This window comes from Pelecanus crispus, chromosome 6, assembly GCF_030463565.1.
Source record: "Pelecanus crispus isolate bPelCri1 chromosome 6, bPelCri1.pri, whole genome shotgun sequence".
Classification (NCBI taxonomy): Eukaryota; Metazoa; Chordata; class Aves; order Pelecaniformes; family Pelecanidae; genus Pelecanus; species Pelecanus crispus.
This window is the reverse complement of record NC_134648.1, coordinates 73,034,618-73,055,676: the sequence shown is the minus strand read 5'-3', so window position 1 is coordinate 73,055,676 and position 21,059 is coordinate 73,034,618. Positions and strand designations below refer to the sequence as shown.

At 45.1% G+C, this 21,059-nt stretch overlaps 1 protein-coding gene across 1 annotated transcript in view; it reads right to left on the bottom strand.

Annotated features, from left to right (window-relative positions):
• MDGA2 (MAM domain containing glycosylphosphatidylinositol anchor 2) overlaps nt 1-21,059 on the bottom strand; it is a 423,597-nt gene that overhangs the window by 278,476 nt on the left and 124,062 nt on the right. The window lies entirely within an intron of this gene.

Below are 21,059 nucleotides of genomic sequence, written 5' to 3'. Positions count from 1 at the left end.
ATTAATATTTTCCTGGAGGAGGAGGAGCATTTTATTCATCACAAATACATTCTCCATTTTCCAGCAGAATCATTATGGGTCTCCGATTTCACATATCTATCTCATTTTAATTACATTTCAAGTAATCCTACAAGTTCCACAAATCACAAAGATCTTATTATTGCTCAGATTAAAGGAAATAATTACAGAACCTGAGTTCTGATATTGTTCAGTTTAATTCTCTCACCACTATTTTCCAAGAAGGTCTTGACCAAATCTCCGTTTGTGTAAGTGGAACCAGTAAGTTTTCACCAGCAAATAACCGTGGCCACAGATAATTGCGTTTGGGAGGAACTGTAGCACTGAGGCTCTCCACGCCTGGCAGCAGCCCCAAAGCAGATGGTTTCCAGTCTAACTGGTGCTGTCTTAGCCTTCACAGCTAATTATGAGAGCAGAAATGTAGAGCACCCCTTGCAAAAAAGTCTTTTAATGTGAGTTTTCCCTGAAACTCAGAGAAGGAAATAGTTCCTAAAAACACAAGAACTTGGTTTCTAGTTAGCTCTAACCAACAACTAGCCACTTATTCTTCCTCAGTGTTTACTTGCCCTTAAACATTTATCCTTCTTTGTTTAGCAGTACAAAGCAAAGTCAGTGAGCAAAGCTGCTCTCTTCATAGACAAGTTGAAAAGACCCAAACAAGACAAGGAAAGCCCAAAGCAACCCTGTTGACATTTCAGTCTCTTCTCTGCTCAGCTTGCCAGGACAGCCACCACGTCCACCCAGGTGGGAGAGCTCAGCTTTGAAAGACTTCTGTACGATCCCAACTACTGTACATATTTCTGTCCTACAGGTGTAAGGCAGGCTCCCTCTCCTGTACATGGAATTAACTGATGTCAGTGCATTTCTAATTTTTTTGAAGGATTTTTGTGGATTGTCCTGAAATACGAGAGATATCATCACACATGAAAGAAAACCCTTTTCCTGATGCATACACATTTCTTGTACTAACTCTGTCTCTTTCTACCTCAACGGAGCCATCAGAGACCTCACTGCAATATCAGCTCCGCTTCCGTTCCCACAGGAGCAAAGGGCTACCAACGCAACAGCCATTGCTGGGTCACGATCATGCATCCCTGCCAAGGCAAAGAATTAAGAATAATTTCCTCTACGCCCTTGCAGGAATTTATCTCCTGACTTACCTCTTGCTCTTTCTTTCACCCATCAAAAGGTCGGCTAATTTAATTCAAGGAGATGGACTGCTCTTCTCCACGCTGTGGGACTGCTAGCACGCACATGCTCTGATAAGATTTACAGGTTTTGGCTGCCAAGTTACTCTCCCAGAAGAAATGGGAGGACAACATGAGCACCTCCACTTCTACCAGCGCTGCACATGGGACATATTCATGGTGACAGTCTCTCTCTTGACTTCGGAAATAAAAACTGAATTGCCTGGAGTATCAGCACTGAGAAAACATCCCCCTGGTACAGGGCTTCTAGGCAGAATTTCTGAGGAGGATTTTCTTTGTTCTGTTTTTAACCTGGGTCCTCACTACAAGTAAGAAGAAAGTCATTAAGACACACTGCTTTGTAATTCTCGCTTCTGCTTGACACCCTTAAACTGGCAATTAAAGCTTAGCACAGTAGTCACGTTTTCCTATGCCACAGAAAGCATGTATTCCACACTTTCTGTATTAAAATGGTGGCCCCTGCAATTGGGACTTCTAAATTTCCCAGCCTCTTATCCCAGCATGCTCAGAGAATGACACTGTCATGATTTCTTGGTTCACACATGCCAGGTTGATACATCCTTTGCACACAACAAATATGGTAACTTTCCAAGATCGCACTGATTTGGGGGGGAATTGTAAAGAGAAGTGTAGAGGGAAACCTTCCTACACTACATCTTCCTCCCTGAACCACTCTTTGAGCTGTTTGCAACCTACAGATTGCAGGCAGTGGGTTCAATGAAGCTTCTAAAATAAGCAAAGAAGTGATCTACAAGTGATGGGCTTAACTCAAGCAACACTTTGTTGTTCCTGGCATCACAAAACAGATGATGTTGCCAGACCTGTTTCAACATTACTATAGTGTAGCATAAACATGTCTTACTTATTTGGCTCTTCTGAGCATACAGTAATATGTTGGCTTTCCCCCACCTAAAATGGTAGAGACACACGAAAATCAAACAGATTAAAAAATCAACTCTTCAAAATGAACCCCAAATTCTTAACCATTAACTCCCATTCACACACTTTGAGGAGACATCTTTCAGAAATGTGTTTTTAACAAAGAAAACTCTTGTAACACAGTTCATGACAAACAGCACCAAGCAGATGGATTCAACCCTAAAGAAATGACACATATATAAAATGCTATAGAAATTAGCCACAGGTCGCAACACAACATGAGAAAGGTCATGTCCCTCTTAGGAAACCTGAAGTTTCATTAAGCTGAGACCGTGACAAATCACAGACATGGGCAGAAGGGAATCAAGATCCATGGCAGGAGCTCTAGGCAGGCACCAGACCTTGCCCAGGACCAAGAATGTTCAGAGTAGCCCAACTCTGGACCTTCTTCTCGTGGTCCATGTAGTTTCCCCTGTCCCACTGTAACCACCAAAGCTTCATTTGCTGCTAGCACAAGCTGGCAGAGAATTAGATTTCCTCCACCTCCCATCCCCTCTGCAGCCAAGCAAAACAGCAAATGAAGCAAGATCCATTGAGATTCACCCTGAGGCGCAGAGACGTCTCGACCTATTAATTTGATAGTAACACTATTACACTACACCTTGCTCAAAGCCATGCCAAGGTCCACGTCACAGCACATCCGTAATAGGGCACTTGCTGACGAACCAATGGAGTGCAACCAAGCAGAAAAAGGTTGGGGCTGGCATCCAATGAGAATATTAAAATGCCTTTCTGTAACGTAACGTTAGGATGTAGTGAAGCAAAAAACAATGTCTGCTCCGCAGACCTGTACGTACCTCCAGGATCCACAATGGATCTCTTCCCTGGAGCTACCTAAGCCATGGGAGCCCAGCCCAGCCCGGCTTGCCATCATGAAGCACACCTTGGTAGTGTCAACGCTTGGAAAAGCAATACCCAGCAATGGATACCCAGCAACGGATGCCCAGCCAGGGCACCTCACCAGGAGGACCATATCTGCACTGCAGTGCCTACAGATGGGCCGTGAGCATCTCATTAGGGTAAGGATGGAAATATTTAAATGGTGCAGAGCACTGCTTAAACTCAAAGAAACTGGACCATGCTTGTGTGGGAGCTGCTGGGTGCCTGAACCACCAGCTGTGGGAGAAAACACAACCCAGAAGGGTTGGCTAGAAGGAATCATAGAATAATTTAGGTTGGAAAAGACCTTTAAGATCATCAAATCCAACCATTAACCTAACACTACCAAGTCTACCACTAAACCATGTCCCTAAGCACCACATCTACAGGTCTCTTAAATACCTCCAGGGATGGGGACTCAACCACTTCCCCGGGCAGCCTGTTCCAATGCTTAGCCCAACGCTGTCCCAAGAGATCTTGAGGACTATTCCCAGAGCCCTTCCTTCCCTTACTCATGCAGGCACATGGGATGGACAGGACTCTTGGCCCCACACAGCTTGCAGAGGCAGAAAAGAAGGTCAGCCTTGCCTCAGAGCACTGCCATAATCAGGACTTCAAACACACACACAGCCCCCCTACCTCCTCTGAAAGCCAGGTGCAATGTTTAACTTCTCATCAGCCCAGGCAAAAGCAATAAAAATACAGTTTATCAGGGTGTCCTGAAGCAGGAGAAAGTGCTGTAGGTGTTACAAAATCCACACGACTGCCAGCTACAGGGATCCTGTTGTCTTGAAAGGAGCCTGTTCTTTGTTTGGCTCTGCGATGAAAGTTTCACTAAATGCAGTACAGGCCTCAGAAAGGTTTCGGTTTAGTTTGCTGACTGAAAAAAAAGATAGTTTAATATTAAAGAGGAATTTTAAAATATGGAACCTTACATGAATGCAAATGAAAAAAAAAAATGCTGCTTTATAGTGTTAAGCAAGAATAAACAGCTTTTTAAACAGTAATTTGCATTTCTCGTGAGATAGTGTAAATCTGTCCCAGTAAACAGTGACTATCAAGAAAACAAACCTCCTTTCAGGAAGAAAAATGATTCCTTGAATTAAAATTGTGTTTCCTGTACTTCAATGTCTCACACCTAGTTTTCGCATCTTTGTTTTGAAACGCTGAGTGTAGGAGTAACTGCTGAATAACTGGAATGTGTTCCATTATAAAGCTAGAAACAGATTACACCAGATTTTATACATTCCAGGCACTATCAAAACTTGTGTGATTCCTTTTAGCTTCAGCAGGAAGAGAGTAGCACAGTTAAAAAACAAACAAACAAAAACAATTCGGACAGCAGAAGTGCCAAGAAAATGACTCATTTTTCTATTAGCTCCTGTACTCAGGATTTGAATAGCTTTCGAGGCTCAGGCAGCATGCACCCCCAGCCCTGTGCATGCTGGGGTGGGAGGGAGCCTGCAGACCCCGAGCTGCGATGGTGCCCAGCAGCTCCTCTGCTCGGCTTCCAGAGGCTACAGCTAACACCAGCCTGCCCGGGGCTGCACGGGCTAAGCAGGATTAACCAAGCATGTTCTTACAGCTTGTGACCTCTGTTAGCTCAGCCCTAAGAACCGAGAGGAAAAGAAAAAAAAAGTTATTTATGGGATCTGACTTGTTTGAAGCAACTGTCTGAACTAAATAATAAACCTTCAGTTTATTTGTGCAAGAGGTTGTCAGGTTCTTGTGACTAAGCCCAATCCTCCCAGTCCCTGGAGGACTGGAGCTCACTTGATGCTCCATGGGGACAGAGGGATTATTCTTTCAGGAGAGAAGCATTGCCCGAGGAGAGCAGCAGCATCGCACACAACCCACCAGTACCAGTGGTCACCAACTAGGAGCTCCCCAGTGCCCAAGGGCAGCAGGTCCAGGAGCTCAGTGCAACTTGACCATCACCAGCAAGCCCAGGAGCTCACAGTGCAACCTGACCGTCACCAGCAAGCCCAGGAGCTCACAGTGCAACCTGGCCATCACCAGCAAGCCCAGGAGCTCACAGCACAACCTGACCATCACCAGCAAGCCCAGGAGCTCACAGCGCAACCTGACCATCACCAGCAAGCCCAGGAGCTCACAGCGCAACCTGACCGTCACCAGCAAGCCCAGGAGCTCACAGTGCAACCTGACCATCACCAGCAAGCCCAGGAGCTCACAGCGCAACCTGACCATCACCAGCAAGCCCAGGAGCTCACAGTGCAACTTGACCGTCACCAGCAAGCCCAGGAGCTCACAGTGCAACCTGCCCATCACCAGCAAGCCCAGGAGCTCACAGTGCAACCTGACCATCACCAATCCCTGCCAAGCCCACCAGCTCCGAAAAACAGCCTGGGAGGGAATATCACAAATAGTATTTTCTATTAGTGAGTCTTTTAAAACTGTGTTTCTTGTTGAGAACTTGTCATCGGACAGAAAACACCCATCTCTATCTGATTTGTTTTTAAATGGTCCTTTAACAAAAAGATAGTGTTAGCAATGACTGCACCTGGGACAGGGCAACCCCTGGCATCAACACAGGCTGGGGGTGAGGGGATGGAGAGCAGCCCTGCAGAGAAGGGCTTGGGGGTGCTGGGGGTGAAAAGCCGGACACGAGCCAGCAATGTGCGCTGGCAGCCCAGAAAGCCAACCCCATCCTGGGCTGCATCCCCACAGCGTGGGCAGCGGGGCGAGGGAGGGGATTCTGCCCCTCTGCCCCGCTCTGGGCAGACCCCCCTGCAGCCCTGCGCCCAGCTCGGGGCCCTCAGCACAGGACACGGAGCTGCTGGAGCGGGGCCAGGGGAGGCCACAGAAATGCCCCGAGGGCCGGAGCCCCTCTGCTGCGGGGCCGGGCTGGGGGGGCTGGGGGTGCTCAGCCTGGAGAGGAGGGGGCTGCGGGGAGGCCTGAGTGCGGCCTGGCAGTGCTGAGAGGGGCTGCAGGAAGAGGGGGGCAAGCTTTTAGCAAGGCCTGTTGGGACAGGACAAGGAGTGATGGGTTTAAACTACAGAAGAATAGATTTAGACTGGCTATAAGGAAGAAATGTTTTACAGTGAGGGTGGTGAGGCACTGGCACAGGTTGCCCAGAGAGGCGGTGGAGGCCCCATCCCTGGCACCATCCCAGGCCAGGCTGGACGGGGCTCTGAGCACCCTGGGCTGGTTAAAGCTGTCCCTGGCACTGCAGGGGCTGGGCTGGGGGGGCTCTGAAGGGCCCTTCCCACCCAAAGCATTTTGTGATTCTATGATTTTGTACAAACTCTTTTTGCATATACAAAAGGAGAGTATTCCCTGGGAAGAGGAGCCAGGCCACTTGTGGAAATGCCATCCTTGGAGGTTGAAGCCTTGGTAGATGATGCCATGGCTGGCCTGACCTAGGGTTTGTGGCAGTCCCACTTCATGTGGGAGGCTGGAGTGAAAATCCCCAAAGCCAATTCCAACCAACACACACATCACTGTGATTATCCCACAGATCCTGAACTGTATCACTAACGACGATTGCGTTACTTTCATTCTTAAAAGTGAACGTAAACAAAGTAGAGATGTTTTCTCTCTCTTGCTGGTATAAGATTATACTAAGCAAACCCACGTATTTTTATAATCATAATAATTTCTGAGGGAGCTGCATACACAGAGGTTACCAGCCCCTGCTCCACTTTATGGACTGCCTGTATGCTTTGTTTGCTCTGCACTGATTCATGCTCGTTGTGCTACAGAGCTGCAGGAGCTGGGTCTTCTGGGAGCAAGCTGATCTCAAGAGACTGTAAACACCAACACTGATTTTACCTGGAGAGAACAAAAGCATAATCTCATTCCTGACCCACCTATTCTTCCAGCTTCCCTGGGAGAGGGGAATACTGAGTTTCCCCAGGGAAAAATAAACAAACCCTGATAGCAGGACCAGGATTAAAATGTTTATGGAGGATACAGAATGGGAGAAAGTATGAGAATATGCATGAGGGGATGGGGAATTCAGCAGGTGAGCCACATGCTACAGTCCCCATCAGCTGAATAATCTCCAAAGACTATTTAAAACCAGGGACAGAACTGAGAAAGGGATTGTAGGTGTGCGTTGCCTTGTGTTTTTTTATGCCTGCCTTGTACTGGCCATTGGCACAATTTCTTCAGGAAGACCTTGTACAGCCTTTGTCTTCTGACCTTCCTAGGAAAAATGGGCTCAAAGCGAAACTCCCCGCAAGGCTTGAGTTGGGGGAAAAACACATCTAGCCTACAGCAGCTCTACGGAGAGACAGCACCACTCTGTGGAGACCAAGTCAACCGGCCAGATTCCTCCACTTGCTCAAGGGATAGCGCAGCAGCTCTCAGGACCCACAAAGCACAGCAGTCCACCCCTCAACCTCTTCAGCTGCAAATACGCTTAATGAGTTCAACCATGCAGGGACAACCGCATCTGGCATTAAAAAGTCCGCGACACCCATTTCGATCACTTTGCGATGGACAAGCTGATTTACCTTAAACACACCCGTTTCCTTCAGGCACTGGCATGGGGAACAGAAGTGGGGGCTCTACCAGCCCTAAGCCTTTTCCTCCTGTGAAGGAAATCTGGAGTACCGGGCTGTGACTTCTTGGGAGTCTTTCCAGGCAGCCCAGGGAAAATCCTGCCTGCTCATAGCATAAATCAATGCATTTCCAAACTTTGACCAAAGCATGACATGAGGCCAGATAAGCAGAAGCAACAGAGTGCCTGTTTTCCTTTGCCTTTTACTAAATCACAGGCTGTGCTGGTAAAAATGAGAGCTGCAGAGGAGCACTTAAAATGGATGGGACAGAGGTCCTCAAATGATGTTTGATGCTCTCATGATTTTCTGTGCCAACTGCCCGCACACAACCGACTGCAGCACAGACCCACCATGCAGCCTGCTTGGAAGAGCTACCAGGAATGAAGGAGGAGATATTTAAATTTTCCCAGTTTCCAGTGGCTCATCCTCAAGGGAGAGGCTCTGTATGGGCCAAGCTCTCACTGAAGCTCTCCTGACACTGGGGAATTCATAACATCTCTCTGTCAGTCAATCCCAGCCCTCTCATCTTTGTGATTCACTGATGTCTACTAGGAGGTAAGCTCACATTGCAATTTCTCTCCTAGAAAAAGTACTGCTAGGACACTCCTTTGTGTTCAACCATCTATTTCCACAAGACCTAGCAGCTGAGTAGTCTTTGAGGCTCCTCCATCAAGTGTGCTTCAAACTGACCCAACCCTTTTGACGTTAATTGGGACTTGGATTGACAGACAAACCAGCAGAAACAGAAATCACCTCCCCGTAGGATCTCATTTCCTTGGGAAGCCCAACTAATAGCTCGGTATTGATGTGCCATTGAATACGTAACTTGCCTTCAGCATTAAGTTAGCTATCAGCACTTCCGTGATTTATTTGAATAGGCATCACTGAATGATCAACAAATCAATAAAAATTAATGATGAAAATTATTAAACTCCCACCTTGGTACTCAGGCAACATTAGGTTATGTATTATTGTTGATATGATTTGCCAGTCCCTTTTCAGCCGCTGATGACATCTGCAATTTTATTAACAGAGTGCAATTAGCCATTAAGTTTCATTACTGAGTCGCTCCTTTCGTGCAAAATTCGCGTAAGCCCGTTAAAGCATTTAGAGTGGGAAACGTATCTCATTTCTCCTAGCCAAAATTAATCACCGCTGCTAAGCTTTCCAGTACACGATGCAACCCTCGAGTTCAGCAGCAGCACGCGCTCGAACGGTGCCGCATCTGATCCCTGTTGCAGTCAACCAGCAGTGACTTCCCAGGGGGTGGGACGGGCAGATAGGAGCCCCCAGCCATTGATACGCTGTTTGGGCATTTGCAGATGAATGCAAGCGAAATGTTATCAAGCAGAAGTGTTCTGCTCTGCTTTAGTCACCACATGCTCGGTGCAATGATAAGCACAGCATCGGGGCTCGGGCTATAAGAATAAAAACAGGGAGATAAAGTTAAGGGAAAAGATGAGTATATTCCTTGCAGCTTCTCTATTGTCAATAATACCCTCCGGCGTGCCGGATAGGTGGCTTTCCTGTATGTAACACGCTTAAACACAATCTGTCTCAATTTCTCCAACCTTATATTCTACTGTGAAACCTTACTGGAGACCTTGGCAGTGCAAAGGCAAAACGCCTGGAGCGTATGGCAGTCAGACACGCTGACCTGCTAATCTAACCCGTATCACACAGCTGCGACTGCGACGCCAGTCCGCATTGTACTCTCTACACAAAAGCTCCTGACCTGGTGCTGATGCTGGCCTCGGTGTCACCAAAGACCTTGGCCCAAGAATGGTTTAGATTCATTGCAAAAGGCATTTGAAAAAAAAAAAAAAAAAAAGAAGGTCTTATAAGAATTACTAGAAAGTATTTTTGAACTCTTATGGTTATTTAATAAAACACCACAACAAATTTAACTGGCTTTGCCCGTTCCCGCACTTAAAAGGAACAAAACCAAAAAGTTTAAAAGCTCCTCTTATAGCTGAGGTCTGCTCAGCAGCACAAGGCAAAAACATATTAGTTATGAACAGAAGGAAGCCAACATCAGCCACCGCTGCAGAATTAATTTGCAAATCCTGCGAGCAGTCTGCTCCCTATTATCATTTCAATTCAGATGAAAAAAGATGACATTTTTTAATTCCTGTGGTGACGTTGTCTACTCATAGTACTGGATAGCTGCATCCCAAGCAGTGACAGATCCTATAATGGATGAGGCAGAGTAACCTACCCATGCCTTCCAGGTGTGGGTTTCTTAAGGGAAAAAAAAAAATCTGCTATGCATGTTCAGCCAGTTGGTATGCACTCCTGTTTATTCTATTTTCAAATCTTTGCAGTTGCCCTCTTGCCAAGTTTAGATGCAGAACACATGAAAACAGAGAGAGGTGCAGGACCTAGGTCACCAAAGGGTTTCTGAGGACAGGCTAACCCAGAAACAGGATTCACAATTCAAGAAATCACAGCCAGGAGCCACTCCACATGCTCCGTTCCTAACGAGGAGCTAAAGCAGAGGATGCAGGCAAGAAGGGGGATTCTCCTACAATCTTGTCTGGCTGCCTGTGGACCCCCCAGCAGCTCAGCTCTTCCCCACTGCTTCCTTGGTCCAGTCACTAGGGCTTGGTTGTGTAAGATCACAAACTCCCCTCACCCCTCCTCATGGGAGAAAACCCATTCAATGTCCCCCCCCAAAAAAAAAAAAAAAAAATGAATGACAGGGGAGGGAATCAACCAAACCAACCCCACAACTTTCTAAAATTTTCTTTCTTCATGAAAAGAGAAGTTTTGAATGCACTTTAAAATCCAAAACACAGTGATTAACCTTACACTTTGTCCAATTACTGATTCCTCCCTGTTCCCCCTTTCAGGAATTCCATCAAAGCGTTTCTCATTTTTTGATTGGAACTTAAAACATTTGCAACAGATGAGTAATGATAAGTAGCATCTGCCTGCCCAGATTTTTGTGTAGACATTGATGCACAGATACGGTGACAGAGCAAGCCCCCTCTGAGGGCGCCAGCACTGCAACTGGCACAGGGGAAATCTGAAGACCTTTTCAGATCTCAGTCCTGATTGCTTTTCTATCAAAATACAGCAGATATCCCTTTATATTTTGATATCAACACATATTATAAAATAAATTCCAGAGTCAAGTACCAATTGGTGTTTCCATGTGAAGCTTCCCAATGGCAACAGGTTCTGGTGACAGTCAAGGTACTTCCAATTGAATTTCTCTCCCCACGTCTATGACAAAGTGTATTTTCATGTGAACACACCTTGGTTTGAAGAGTTTAACGGTTCTTTTTGCATATTTCCCCAGGCAAAGCAATAAACTTCTGGCTGCAGAACTGACTTCAATGCGCAGGAGATGGAAGAATTTCACACAAGAAGTAGGAAGCCACAGCAGATGAATTCTTGAGGGTTGAGTTTGGGGACCATATCCTCAGCTGGAGCAATTCAGCATTGTTTAAGCAACTTCACTAGCAGTACTTTGATTTCCAGCAGCTGATAATCTTGCCTTTATACTGCTGCTGTGTTTCTCAGAAAACAAAATGCTTAAGAGGTAAGAGATGAAAATGGAAAAAAAGCGTAAGCAGATTTCTTCAAAACTATTAGATTATCGGCTCTTTAAATGCACTCCTAATTAGTGTATCATAAGCTGTCTTTAGTATGTTTCTCAGCACAGAAAACTCTGTCAGATTATATGGACTCCCGGAATTTGAAATTAATTGGAAGAGCTAAAGATAGCACTCAATAATGACAAAATCCACATAAGCTTTAAAATGTTTGTAATAAAAATAATGATTGCATAAATTCTTCTTCCAACCCCCCAAAAATAGGAATATGGCTACCTAATATCCTCCTGATATCTAGGTCCTCATAAGTCACAAAAGTGTTTGATAGTTTTATATCTTAAATTATAGCTGATTTCATAAGTGTCTGTTTAATATTAAGAACAAGATCCAAAAGGCTTAACATCTTGCTACATGTACACATGAGCGCCCAGTCTACACAGAGGAGGATGTAGGCACAAAAAAAAAGGGTTTAAGCTATTGCTCAAGGAGCATCTAGGCTTTGATCAAATGATATTAAACTGCAGTGAAAAGTAATACATAGGACAAGAGGAAATGGGCTCAAGCTGTGCCAGGGGAGGTTTAGATTGGATATTAGGAAAAATTTCTTCACGGAAAGGGTGGTCAAGCACTGGAACAGGCTGCCCAGAGAGGTGGGGGAGTCCCCACCCCTGGAAGTGTTCAAAAAACGGGCAGAGGTGGCACTTCGGGACATGGTTCAGTCTAGTCTACCTTTGATTGGTTTAGTGTGGACTTGGTAGTGTAGGTTAATGGTTGGACTGGATGGTCTTAAAGGTCTTTTCCAACCTACACGATTCTATGATTCTATCAAAGGCAGCACTCATTCCCCTCTGCGTGAGCTGTTAGTGTGGTGGCACAGTGGGGGACATCCCAGGACCCCCATGCTCGAGCTGCAGCACCAGGGCTGCCCCGGTTGGGCCAGGTGGCCACCTGCACATGGACCCCCTGGGCTACAGGCTTGCAGCATCCTTGGGCTGCGTTGCTCCTTGCATGGAAGGAGCCACACAGAGGAGAAATAGCACCATGCAAATGGGGTTTGTGGGTTTCGTTTCCCTCTGGAGCAGCACCAACCATCTCTCTGAGGATGGAAGGGCTGGGATAACCTGTGGCTGCAGAGTACAGGAATGTTGTTCAATAAAAATAAGGACTTCCATATTCCAACTCTTTCTTTGGGAGCCAAGACCTTCTTGCATTGCATGTCTGGGCACCTCCACTCAACACTCAAGAAAACTGAGGAAAACAAGGTATTTCCCCCCTGTTCTTCTGCCAGAACTTGGCAAAACCAGACCTCCATACTGACTGTGCAGCTCCAAATCCTAAATATTCAGCAGATGGTTCTTCATTAACCGAACCCAAAATGGAAATGAACCAGCAGGAAAGGGAAAAGTAGCAGGTTGCCCTGTCTGCGTGATTAAAGTTCACTGCACACACATGCTGTTTGTCCACCCCGATGGACTTCATCCCACCCCGTGTCAAGACACTGATGGAAGCTCAGCAAGGCTGGTCTGGGCTAAGGGGAGCAGACTGACGCGAGCAAACTTTGCTCCTTTCCAACATAAAACCGATGCAGAATTTGCTGATGTAAGTAGAGAAGATGAAAGTGTTCTGCTGACAAAGAGGCTGAGACAAAAAAAAATGCCTTTTTGGTTTAATTTAAATGAAATTTGCACTGAAAATATTGAGCTGTATCAATATTTAATTTAGCAAAAATTTCCACCAACATTAACAGCAAAAATGAAGCCACCTACATTTTCTTTTTCTTAAGGAAAAAGTTCTCCTGACCATTTTATTTGCAGACACATAGCAAGGGATGAAGAGATAGTTTAGAATTACTGTAAGGGTCAGACAATATAGCATAAGCAACTTTAAATTACCTAGTAATAAAGGACTTGCTCTTTTGTGATTTACAATAGAAATAAATGCCAATGGAGTAAAACTGACATAAACAGGAAGAAAATACAGCCTTGTATATGTAGTATAACCGTCAGGATAAATTCTTCCTTTACCTGCACAAGTGCATTTACATCAGATTTCAGTAAGGTCTCAGCTTACAGCAGTAGGATTAGGATACTGAGCTTTCTCCACCTCCTGCAACCCATCTTTGGGCCCTCACACGTTGATTTAATTATAAATTGCACAGCAAACATACTTTTTGCTGGTATTCAGCTGAGACTTGGTAGATCAGAACCTTGCTCCTGGCCTTTTTCTAAAGCACATTCCAGGGTCCTGACTGGGATGTGCCATCCAAGTGATGCACAAAGATCCTGATGTCTCCCTCCCCAGCCCGCCCTCTCCCCACATGCTCCTGCAGAAACTGCTGCCTCCCCCTGTCCCTGTGGACATTTGAAGGATGCAGGTATCCCCATTTCCACTCACACAGGTACCCCCATTTCCACTCACACCACCCCACGGCAGCCCAAGGGTCCTTGCAAGAGGCGGCTGCAAAGTTCTCCAGTGACTAGAAGACAGGAGCAACTTGAAACTGAAGCCACCAAGGGCAGAGCAGGACGATAGATGATGCCACAGCATGGTCTTGCTCTGCATCGCAGCCTGAGGTCAGCCGGGAACTGCTCACTTGCCATGTGTTAAGAGAGGGGGAGAGGAGGAAGGGTGTAAAAATATCTACAAAACTCTCAAACCAAAATGGAAAAATGACTTGCTTCCAGTCTGTGACTTCTCATTCACAGCATTTATGAAACTTCTGTAAAAGCTTGGAAAAATGTTCCATATTCTAACACCACCATTAAACAGGTGGAAGGAAGGAGAAGGTGAGGGAAGAGGCGGTGACTTTTAAGCTGCATCAAGCATCTGTGCTGCTACAACCACGCTTACACAGTTTATCTGAAATCAATTCTGAATCAATTAAGCTGAACCAAATGAAGTTATTCTTAAACTGAAAAAAAAAAAAAAAAATTGTCCAGACTGACATCTGCTGTTTAAAAAAGCAACTCAAATTCAAAAAGATGTATTTCTGACGCAGAAACTTCCTACATCACATGATACCGTTGCCTGAGAGAGATTTCCAGGCTCAAATAAGCAATTCCTCAGAAGCTCAGGTGATGAAACCATCCAAAAGCGAGGGGCTGATGGAGCCAGCTCTGCAGGCTCCATGAGCCCAAGCCTGGGGCTGCTCTTGGGCCAGACCCAGCTCTGCTCCATGCTGGCTGGCTGGCAGAATGGGCACGACGCAATGCCTCCCAACTGGCCCGAGAAGCTGGAAATGCAGCCATCGAGCTGCAGCTCGTTTGACAGCAGCTTCTGCTTGCCAGCCAAAGCGCTGAAGACAAGCGGCGTTCGTTTCACCCAACAGCCACCTCTCTGAAGGAATACTCTTTCCATGGACTTTCACCTGGGGCATCTTGTCCAGGGCTTTCTGTATTAAAAGGCAGTATTGATTTTCTAGGCAATGCTGAACAAGTTAATGAGATGAACAAATGTAACCCCAACACGTGTTTTGCCTGTGTTTCTTCCTAGAAGGAAAGCCTGCCTGACATTTACAAGATTCCATTCCAAAAGCTCTCAGAAAAGAGATCATCATCCATTGAACTATTAATATCGATCCTCAAGTACCCTGGGCTGGCAAGGGGAGGCAGGGGTGCTGTCCCAACACAGTACAGAGGAGATTTACCCATAACAGCACAGCCTTGCTGCCCGGCATGGGCAGCTACCCACCGGAAAACCGTACGTCCACAACACAGAGCATCTGGCCCTGCTCCCATCACCAGCAACACGAAGCCTTCTGAGCCCAGGGCTGGCAGCAGCAGAGCCCACCAGCTGCCAGCTGTGGTGGTGCGTGCTCACCCACCACCCAACGGGATGCTCTCCACTTACTTGTGGCCACATCCCACATGTCACGGGGAGCTATACAAAGCTGGATGAGGACACGGTGGCTCCAGCTTCACCGAGACATGATTCATGAGCACGTTGGGGCTTGTTGACTGCTCCAAGCTGTGGGTCCCTCCCATGGTGCTGGCTGTCAGCCTGGCCCTACTAAGGAACGGGAGGACAGACAAGGTCCCTGGCTGCAGCGCGGGTGGTGCACCTAGACCTCACTACGCCCAGCTGCATGAACACAAGACAAGGTCCATCCCAAGGAGCACCTGAGCAGCAGGACACGGGCCCTCCCCAAAGGGTGCTTTACCCTCTGCCTACCCACACACGTAGAAGGTGGAGGACTTGTGAAAATGCTCAGCAGAGAGATAACAGACTCTTTCCATCCTTCCAGTGGCCACGGGATCAAAGCTTTGCAGAAGAGAGAAGCCACATCTACATAGGTTTCTTGGGGGTTTTGTGGGTTATTTTTCCCCAAGCATCACAATGTGTTCGGGGCTGGATCCTGCTCTTATGGGAAAGTGCCTCATGACTTCAGCCAGAGCAAGATACAGATTTTTCACAGCACAATTTAGTTCCCATGCTGCAAAAATGTGTGAACATGGTGTCAACCTACAGCCTGTTCTCATTCTGTGATGTTCTCCCACTCCTGCCTTTCCTGTTTTTACTTCTCTGGGTGTACTGAGGCCAAAGAACAATTTACAATACATGACATAAGACACAAGCATAGAGCCCTTCAGGACTAGAATCATAAATATTAGGTGTTAATACAGAAAACCCTTGAGATGCTCAAATGCAGCTTTTCTGTTTATACTTATTGACAGCAGAAATCCATAATTTCTGTTAAAATAACCAAGTATGTATTCACTTGAGCCCATTCTCTTTCCTACAGCACTTCACCGATGTTTCACATCCTCCCATCTCTCGCCCTGCGATGCCACTGTGTGGAACCTGCACCCTGGCTGACCCCGTTTTCCAATGCCTCCCCTCCTCACCTTCACAATTCATCCAAGCATACGCTTTTGTGTGTCTCAGCAGTATTTCAGCTGCCGTAACTGCTACTGAACGTCAGCTGTTGAAGGTTTCTCTTCTGACAACCTTAATACAACAAGAACTGTTTATGAAACAATTCTGCATATCTGGAACCTGCTTGTGCCCCATCTTCCCTGCCAGCTCAGCCACCTAAATGTTTACAGCCACTGTTGAAATCTACTGAACTCATCCTCCTCAAAAACAGAGCTCCAAAAATCTGAACGGTAAAAGTGCCAGCAGATACATATTTTATAAGATGACGCACTAAGATATACATCTTTATGTAGGCAAGATCAGTCTAGAGGGATTTCTGCCCAGATACTTTGGTACGGGCTGAAGCCAAATGGCACAAAATCCCTTTGAGCTGCATAACTTTAGAACGTTACTGTCTTTGAGGATGAGTTAAGCAAACTTTCAAGAAAGCAACTTTCTGCATCCACCGGAGAACTGCCATCTGGCTGTCACCTACGATCTCCACCAGCTTTGACTACAGTCAATGGCAGAATTTCCCTTTCCATATCGCCAGTCCTCTCAGCTCTGCAAGCCAAAGCGCTCACACAGCCCAGAGCCACAAGGCACGTGCCCTAGCTGAAGACCATGACTCTGCAAGGGGTAATTCTGTGTGTGGCTCCTCAGGGGTCCCACAGATCCCTGATGAGATCCCGCAGGCCAAGCAGCTGGGCCCCATATCACACGGCATGAGCAGCGTGCCCTTCAGCTCTGCTCTCCGCTACTGGGACTTTGACCCAGTGGCTCAGTCTTCCCTTCCTCCTTGCAAAGCAGCATCAATACTTGAGTGCTCACCCAATCTTCAAACGACTGTGGCCCACAGAATATTTACTAAAATAGGATAAACCAGAAACCCCAGCGTCACTTGCTTATTCCGCATCGCTTTGAACATGAAAAAGGAAAGCCAAAAAACATGGTTTGAGATCAGAATAACATTAAAATAATGCAGATATGCATATCCATAAATATTTAAATTCTTTAGAAAATTAAAAGAAAAGCCTTGAATTAGATTGCCTGCTCCCCACTCACGTTACATAGACTGGGAACATCACACTCTATGCTGCAATGCGCATTGCGTAAAGTTGCAAGGAAGATAATTATTAGTCATTGGTAATGTTACAGTTCATTAGGAATATAAACCCAACAATCGCTCTGTGTACTCATTATTTAAGCATCCATAATACGACCATTATCAAGACACACACTCGGCAGGACTGAGCTTTGACCAGATTCAGCACAGCAGGTCAGAAGTTCCTGTGAACTTGACAATGAATGCATGGAAAACTCAAGTTTTGAATAAGCGAACGAGGATTCTCACAACAACTTTGTTCAGCTGGAGTACAGGAACAGAGCGTAGGCGAGAGCTGCAAATGTGAACGACTGAAATCATCTATTTCAAATGCTGAACACCCTGCATGCTCAAGGAGAAATGAATTACCAAAATTAATCTGCAAATAATTTCAAATAAACAAACTTGTGATGACCGAAAGCTGTTTACACACAATTAGCAATCAGAAAAAAGAAGAGCAAGCAGAACAGCTCTCATTAACTTCAATAAGCTCTAGATCAGGCCCAGTGAATGAGTTGGTTATTACAAAGTTAACTGAAAGAGTTATTCACCCAACTCCATTCATGCTTTTAGACAACACACTGATAACCCTCTCTTAGCGATCATTAGAAGCGTGGGAGTTACAACAGGACCTCGCAGAGCCTCCAACAGCTTCATCAGCCCCTCTTCTTGCAGCACCACAAAGCAGATTGCTGCTCGCTGCCATACGTAGCCTTGATCCCTCCAAGCATTTTCCGTTCACAAGGCAGCACTCAAACCATGCTCAATTTTACCCAGCCTCGCCAGGGAGGCTCCACCAGGCACGGCTTCAGGTACTTCAGTGAAACCAAGGCTTGTAATGTATCTGCTGTGATTTTCATCCAGAGACAGGGTAATTCAACGAGGGAAAAAAAAAAAAGCAATCGACTTCGTATGAAAGAATGTAAGAGTAATGAATGGAGCCTTTAGTCTTTTCTGTTAAAGCTGTTGCAAACAAAGCGTGCTCCATAGTCAAATCACCTGCCGTCGAGACAAAGTGACATCTGAATGAGAACTCAGTTGGAGTTTATTAGCCAATAACAGCTAAAATGAGGCTGAGGAATACAAATCTAACTGAGCTTTCTTCTTCTTAATTTACTTTGTCAGAAGACAATCAAAAGGAGAAAATGGAGGTGTACAGCTTTCAACCAGCCTTGCTCCCCGAAGGCACCTACATGAGCCCCTTCATTCGCCTGCTGGTGGGGACCTGTGTGCAGAAATGATACTTTGCTAACCCAGGAGATGTCATCATTACTTCAGGCCAGCTTTGAGGAAAGCCCACCAACAAAACAGCGTGCAAAATTTTATTTTTTTTCAGAGAAAGCCATTACCCCCAAAATGAAGATAAACGTTGGGATTCTTCCAAAACAAAAAGTTGACATATATTCAAAGGTTACAAATTACGATGTTTCTTAAGAAATTTCTTTTTAAGCAAATAGAAATGTCTTGACTCAAAATATTGTTTTTTTCCCCAGATCTGTAACTTTTTGTTCACTAATGAACAGAACTGGTTTGCAGAGGGCAAGCTCTTCTTATCAAAATTTCAAAGTCAAATAATATTATTTCCCCATATATAAAAATTGATATACATGCGGTAGAAACTGTCATGGGGTGGGGAAGGTGTCATCAAACCATGCAGAATTACTGACATATCTCAAAATTTCCTTTGTGGCAATCTAGTTGCTCAAAGACGGCACAAGGTGCTGCAGGCTTTGAAGCATTATCGCATACAGAGTTATTTGATTCCCTTCCTCCCAGGGGAGATAGATTTACTCATGCAATACTCAGACCACCACCCCCAATCAATAATACCCTGTCCTGTTTGTTTCTGCAACACGTTTTCTGAAACATGTTCCACTTCGGCTCGGTTTATTTTAGGTCTAGTTGCCTGGTTTCAATAATCCTAAAGCTAACACAAGTGCCATGAGATATTGATGGAGAGGGGGATTTTAATCCAATTGCTGTGAATTTTTTGGTCCCTTTAACAATGTAATGACCCACTTAGGAGTCTCCATTGTTTGCAGAAAACACAACCATAGAAAAACCACAGTGTCTATCAGAGGTCAACGAGGACATGTTCTTGCTCTTCCGTTTAGGATAAACACCTTGGAAACCAGAATGACCTATATAAAGGCTATAAAACAGGTCCTAGATACACATATTATGATAAAACAAAATGAGACTGTATCAGTGTGACCAGCAGACTTCCCTGCTGCTGACAGTGTCACCTTGATCCAAATGAGATGTCTTCAGTTGGATGCTCAAGAAAAAGGACAGCTGATCTTCAAAGAAAAGACTGTCTACTTCAGTGTGTTGAGCTACCAAAGCAACAGTCAAGCAGGGATATAATTACTGCCTACAAATCCATGCAGGAGATGTATACTGAAAGGAATTCTCTCTACTGTATAAGAAGAAACTATAATCAATTGGCTGGAAGTTACCTTAGGATGTAAATGGGAAGGTTTTTGCTCATCATAGAAGGGCCTGGAATATCGTGGCAGTAACAGGAATGGGCACAAGAAAGAAGCATAACAACCTTCAGGTTGAAGTTTGCTCAGTTTATGAAATTAATTATATGAGATAGCTGCCTGCAATAACAAGACACAGAATTTGGTAATGCAGAAGAACCGTTGCAGTCCCATGTTGCTCTGAGTTATGTGTTATTGACCACAGCGTGTCCTGCACAGCAGCTTTCCAGGCTGCTCATTCCTCCCTAGCACATACGCAAAGACCTGCCAGGGACTGAGACTCTTCCTGAAGGTTTCATTCTCCTACCTGGCACCAACTCCAGCACTTGGCTCATGCTTCTTTGGAGTCTCTCCCAACGTGCCTCCAGGTTACCCTAAATCAGATTTTCTGTTGTTGCTGTAATGGTCTTATTATCCATCACGGCAAGTTGAAATGTATTTTGTCGCCCTTCCAAAGGTAATTCTTATTCAACAGCAAAATTTACATCTCTTTAAAGAAGTAAAGGAATAAAATGAAAAAAACATCTAAGATGGCTGATTACATTCAGTTGGCAGGATAGAAGAGAAACACTAATTTGACTTCTATAAACTGTCGTTCCCGATTTCTTTTTCTCCCTCACACATAAAACTTTCATTTTCAAAGTGCAACTTTCACTCCAATACCAAATCTGGACCCTGCTGTGCAATTACTTAACAGAGTTTAATCCCCCTTCTCAACACGATCCAAACAAAACATATCTACGTATGTCTAGAAACCTTGGAAATAATTTATCCTGGTGATCTTTCATTAAAAAAGATGAGAATGTTCCCAATATATTACTGAAGCATAAATACAAAATTAATCACCAAGATGTTTGTTTGTATGCTTAAGCATATCATATACATACTGATGCAGGCTCTCTCAGCATAGATCAGGAGTGATTCCGTTGATTTACAGTCTACTCTCTACATAGCATGAGGCTACTTTGTGCTTACATGTTGGTATAAGACACAATCTTTCTTTTACTATAGAATCCTAGAATCGTTTAGGTTGGAAAAGACCTTTAAGATCATCCAGTCCAACCATTAACCTACACTACCAGATCCACACTAAACCAATCAAGGGTAGACTAGACTAAACCATGTCCTGAAGTGCCACATCTACCTGTTTTTTGAACACTTATAGAACTAATCAAGATTTGAGGTTGCAGTATCAATTTTTATTGTAATACTTTACCATTCTTATGGTTATAACTTGTAATACTTAGTCATTCTAGCATTACTATTTCTTGTGGTGGTTTTGTGATTTTTTTTTTTTTCAGATGAACATTATTTTTATGCCCATCTTATCATGTAGCATAATAATTCCATCAAATTAATGGAAAAAAAATCCTATTGAGGGCATCCTATTAAACACAAAGATGCCACCCTGACTCAGGGAGGCTCAGCACCAAAGGTTTCTAGGAGCTGGCAGATGACAGCCAACAAGCGTCCCTGCCAGCCT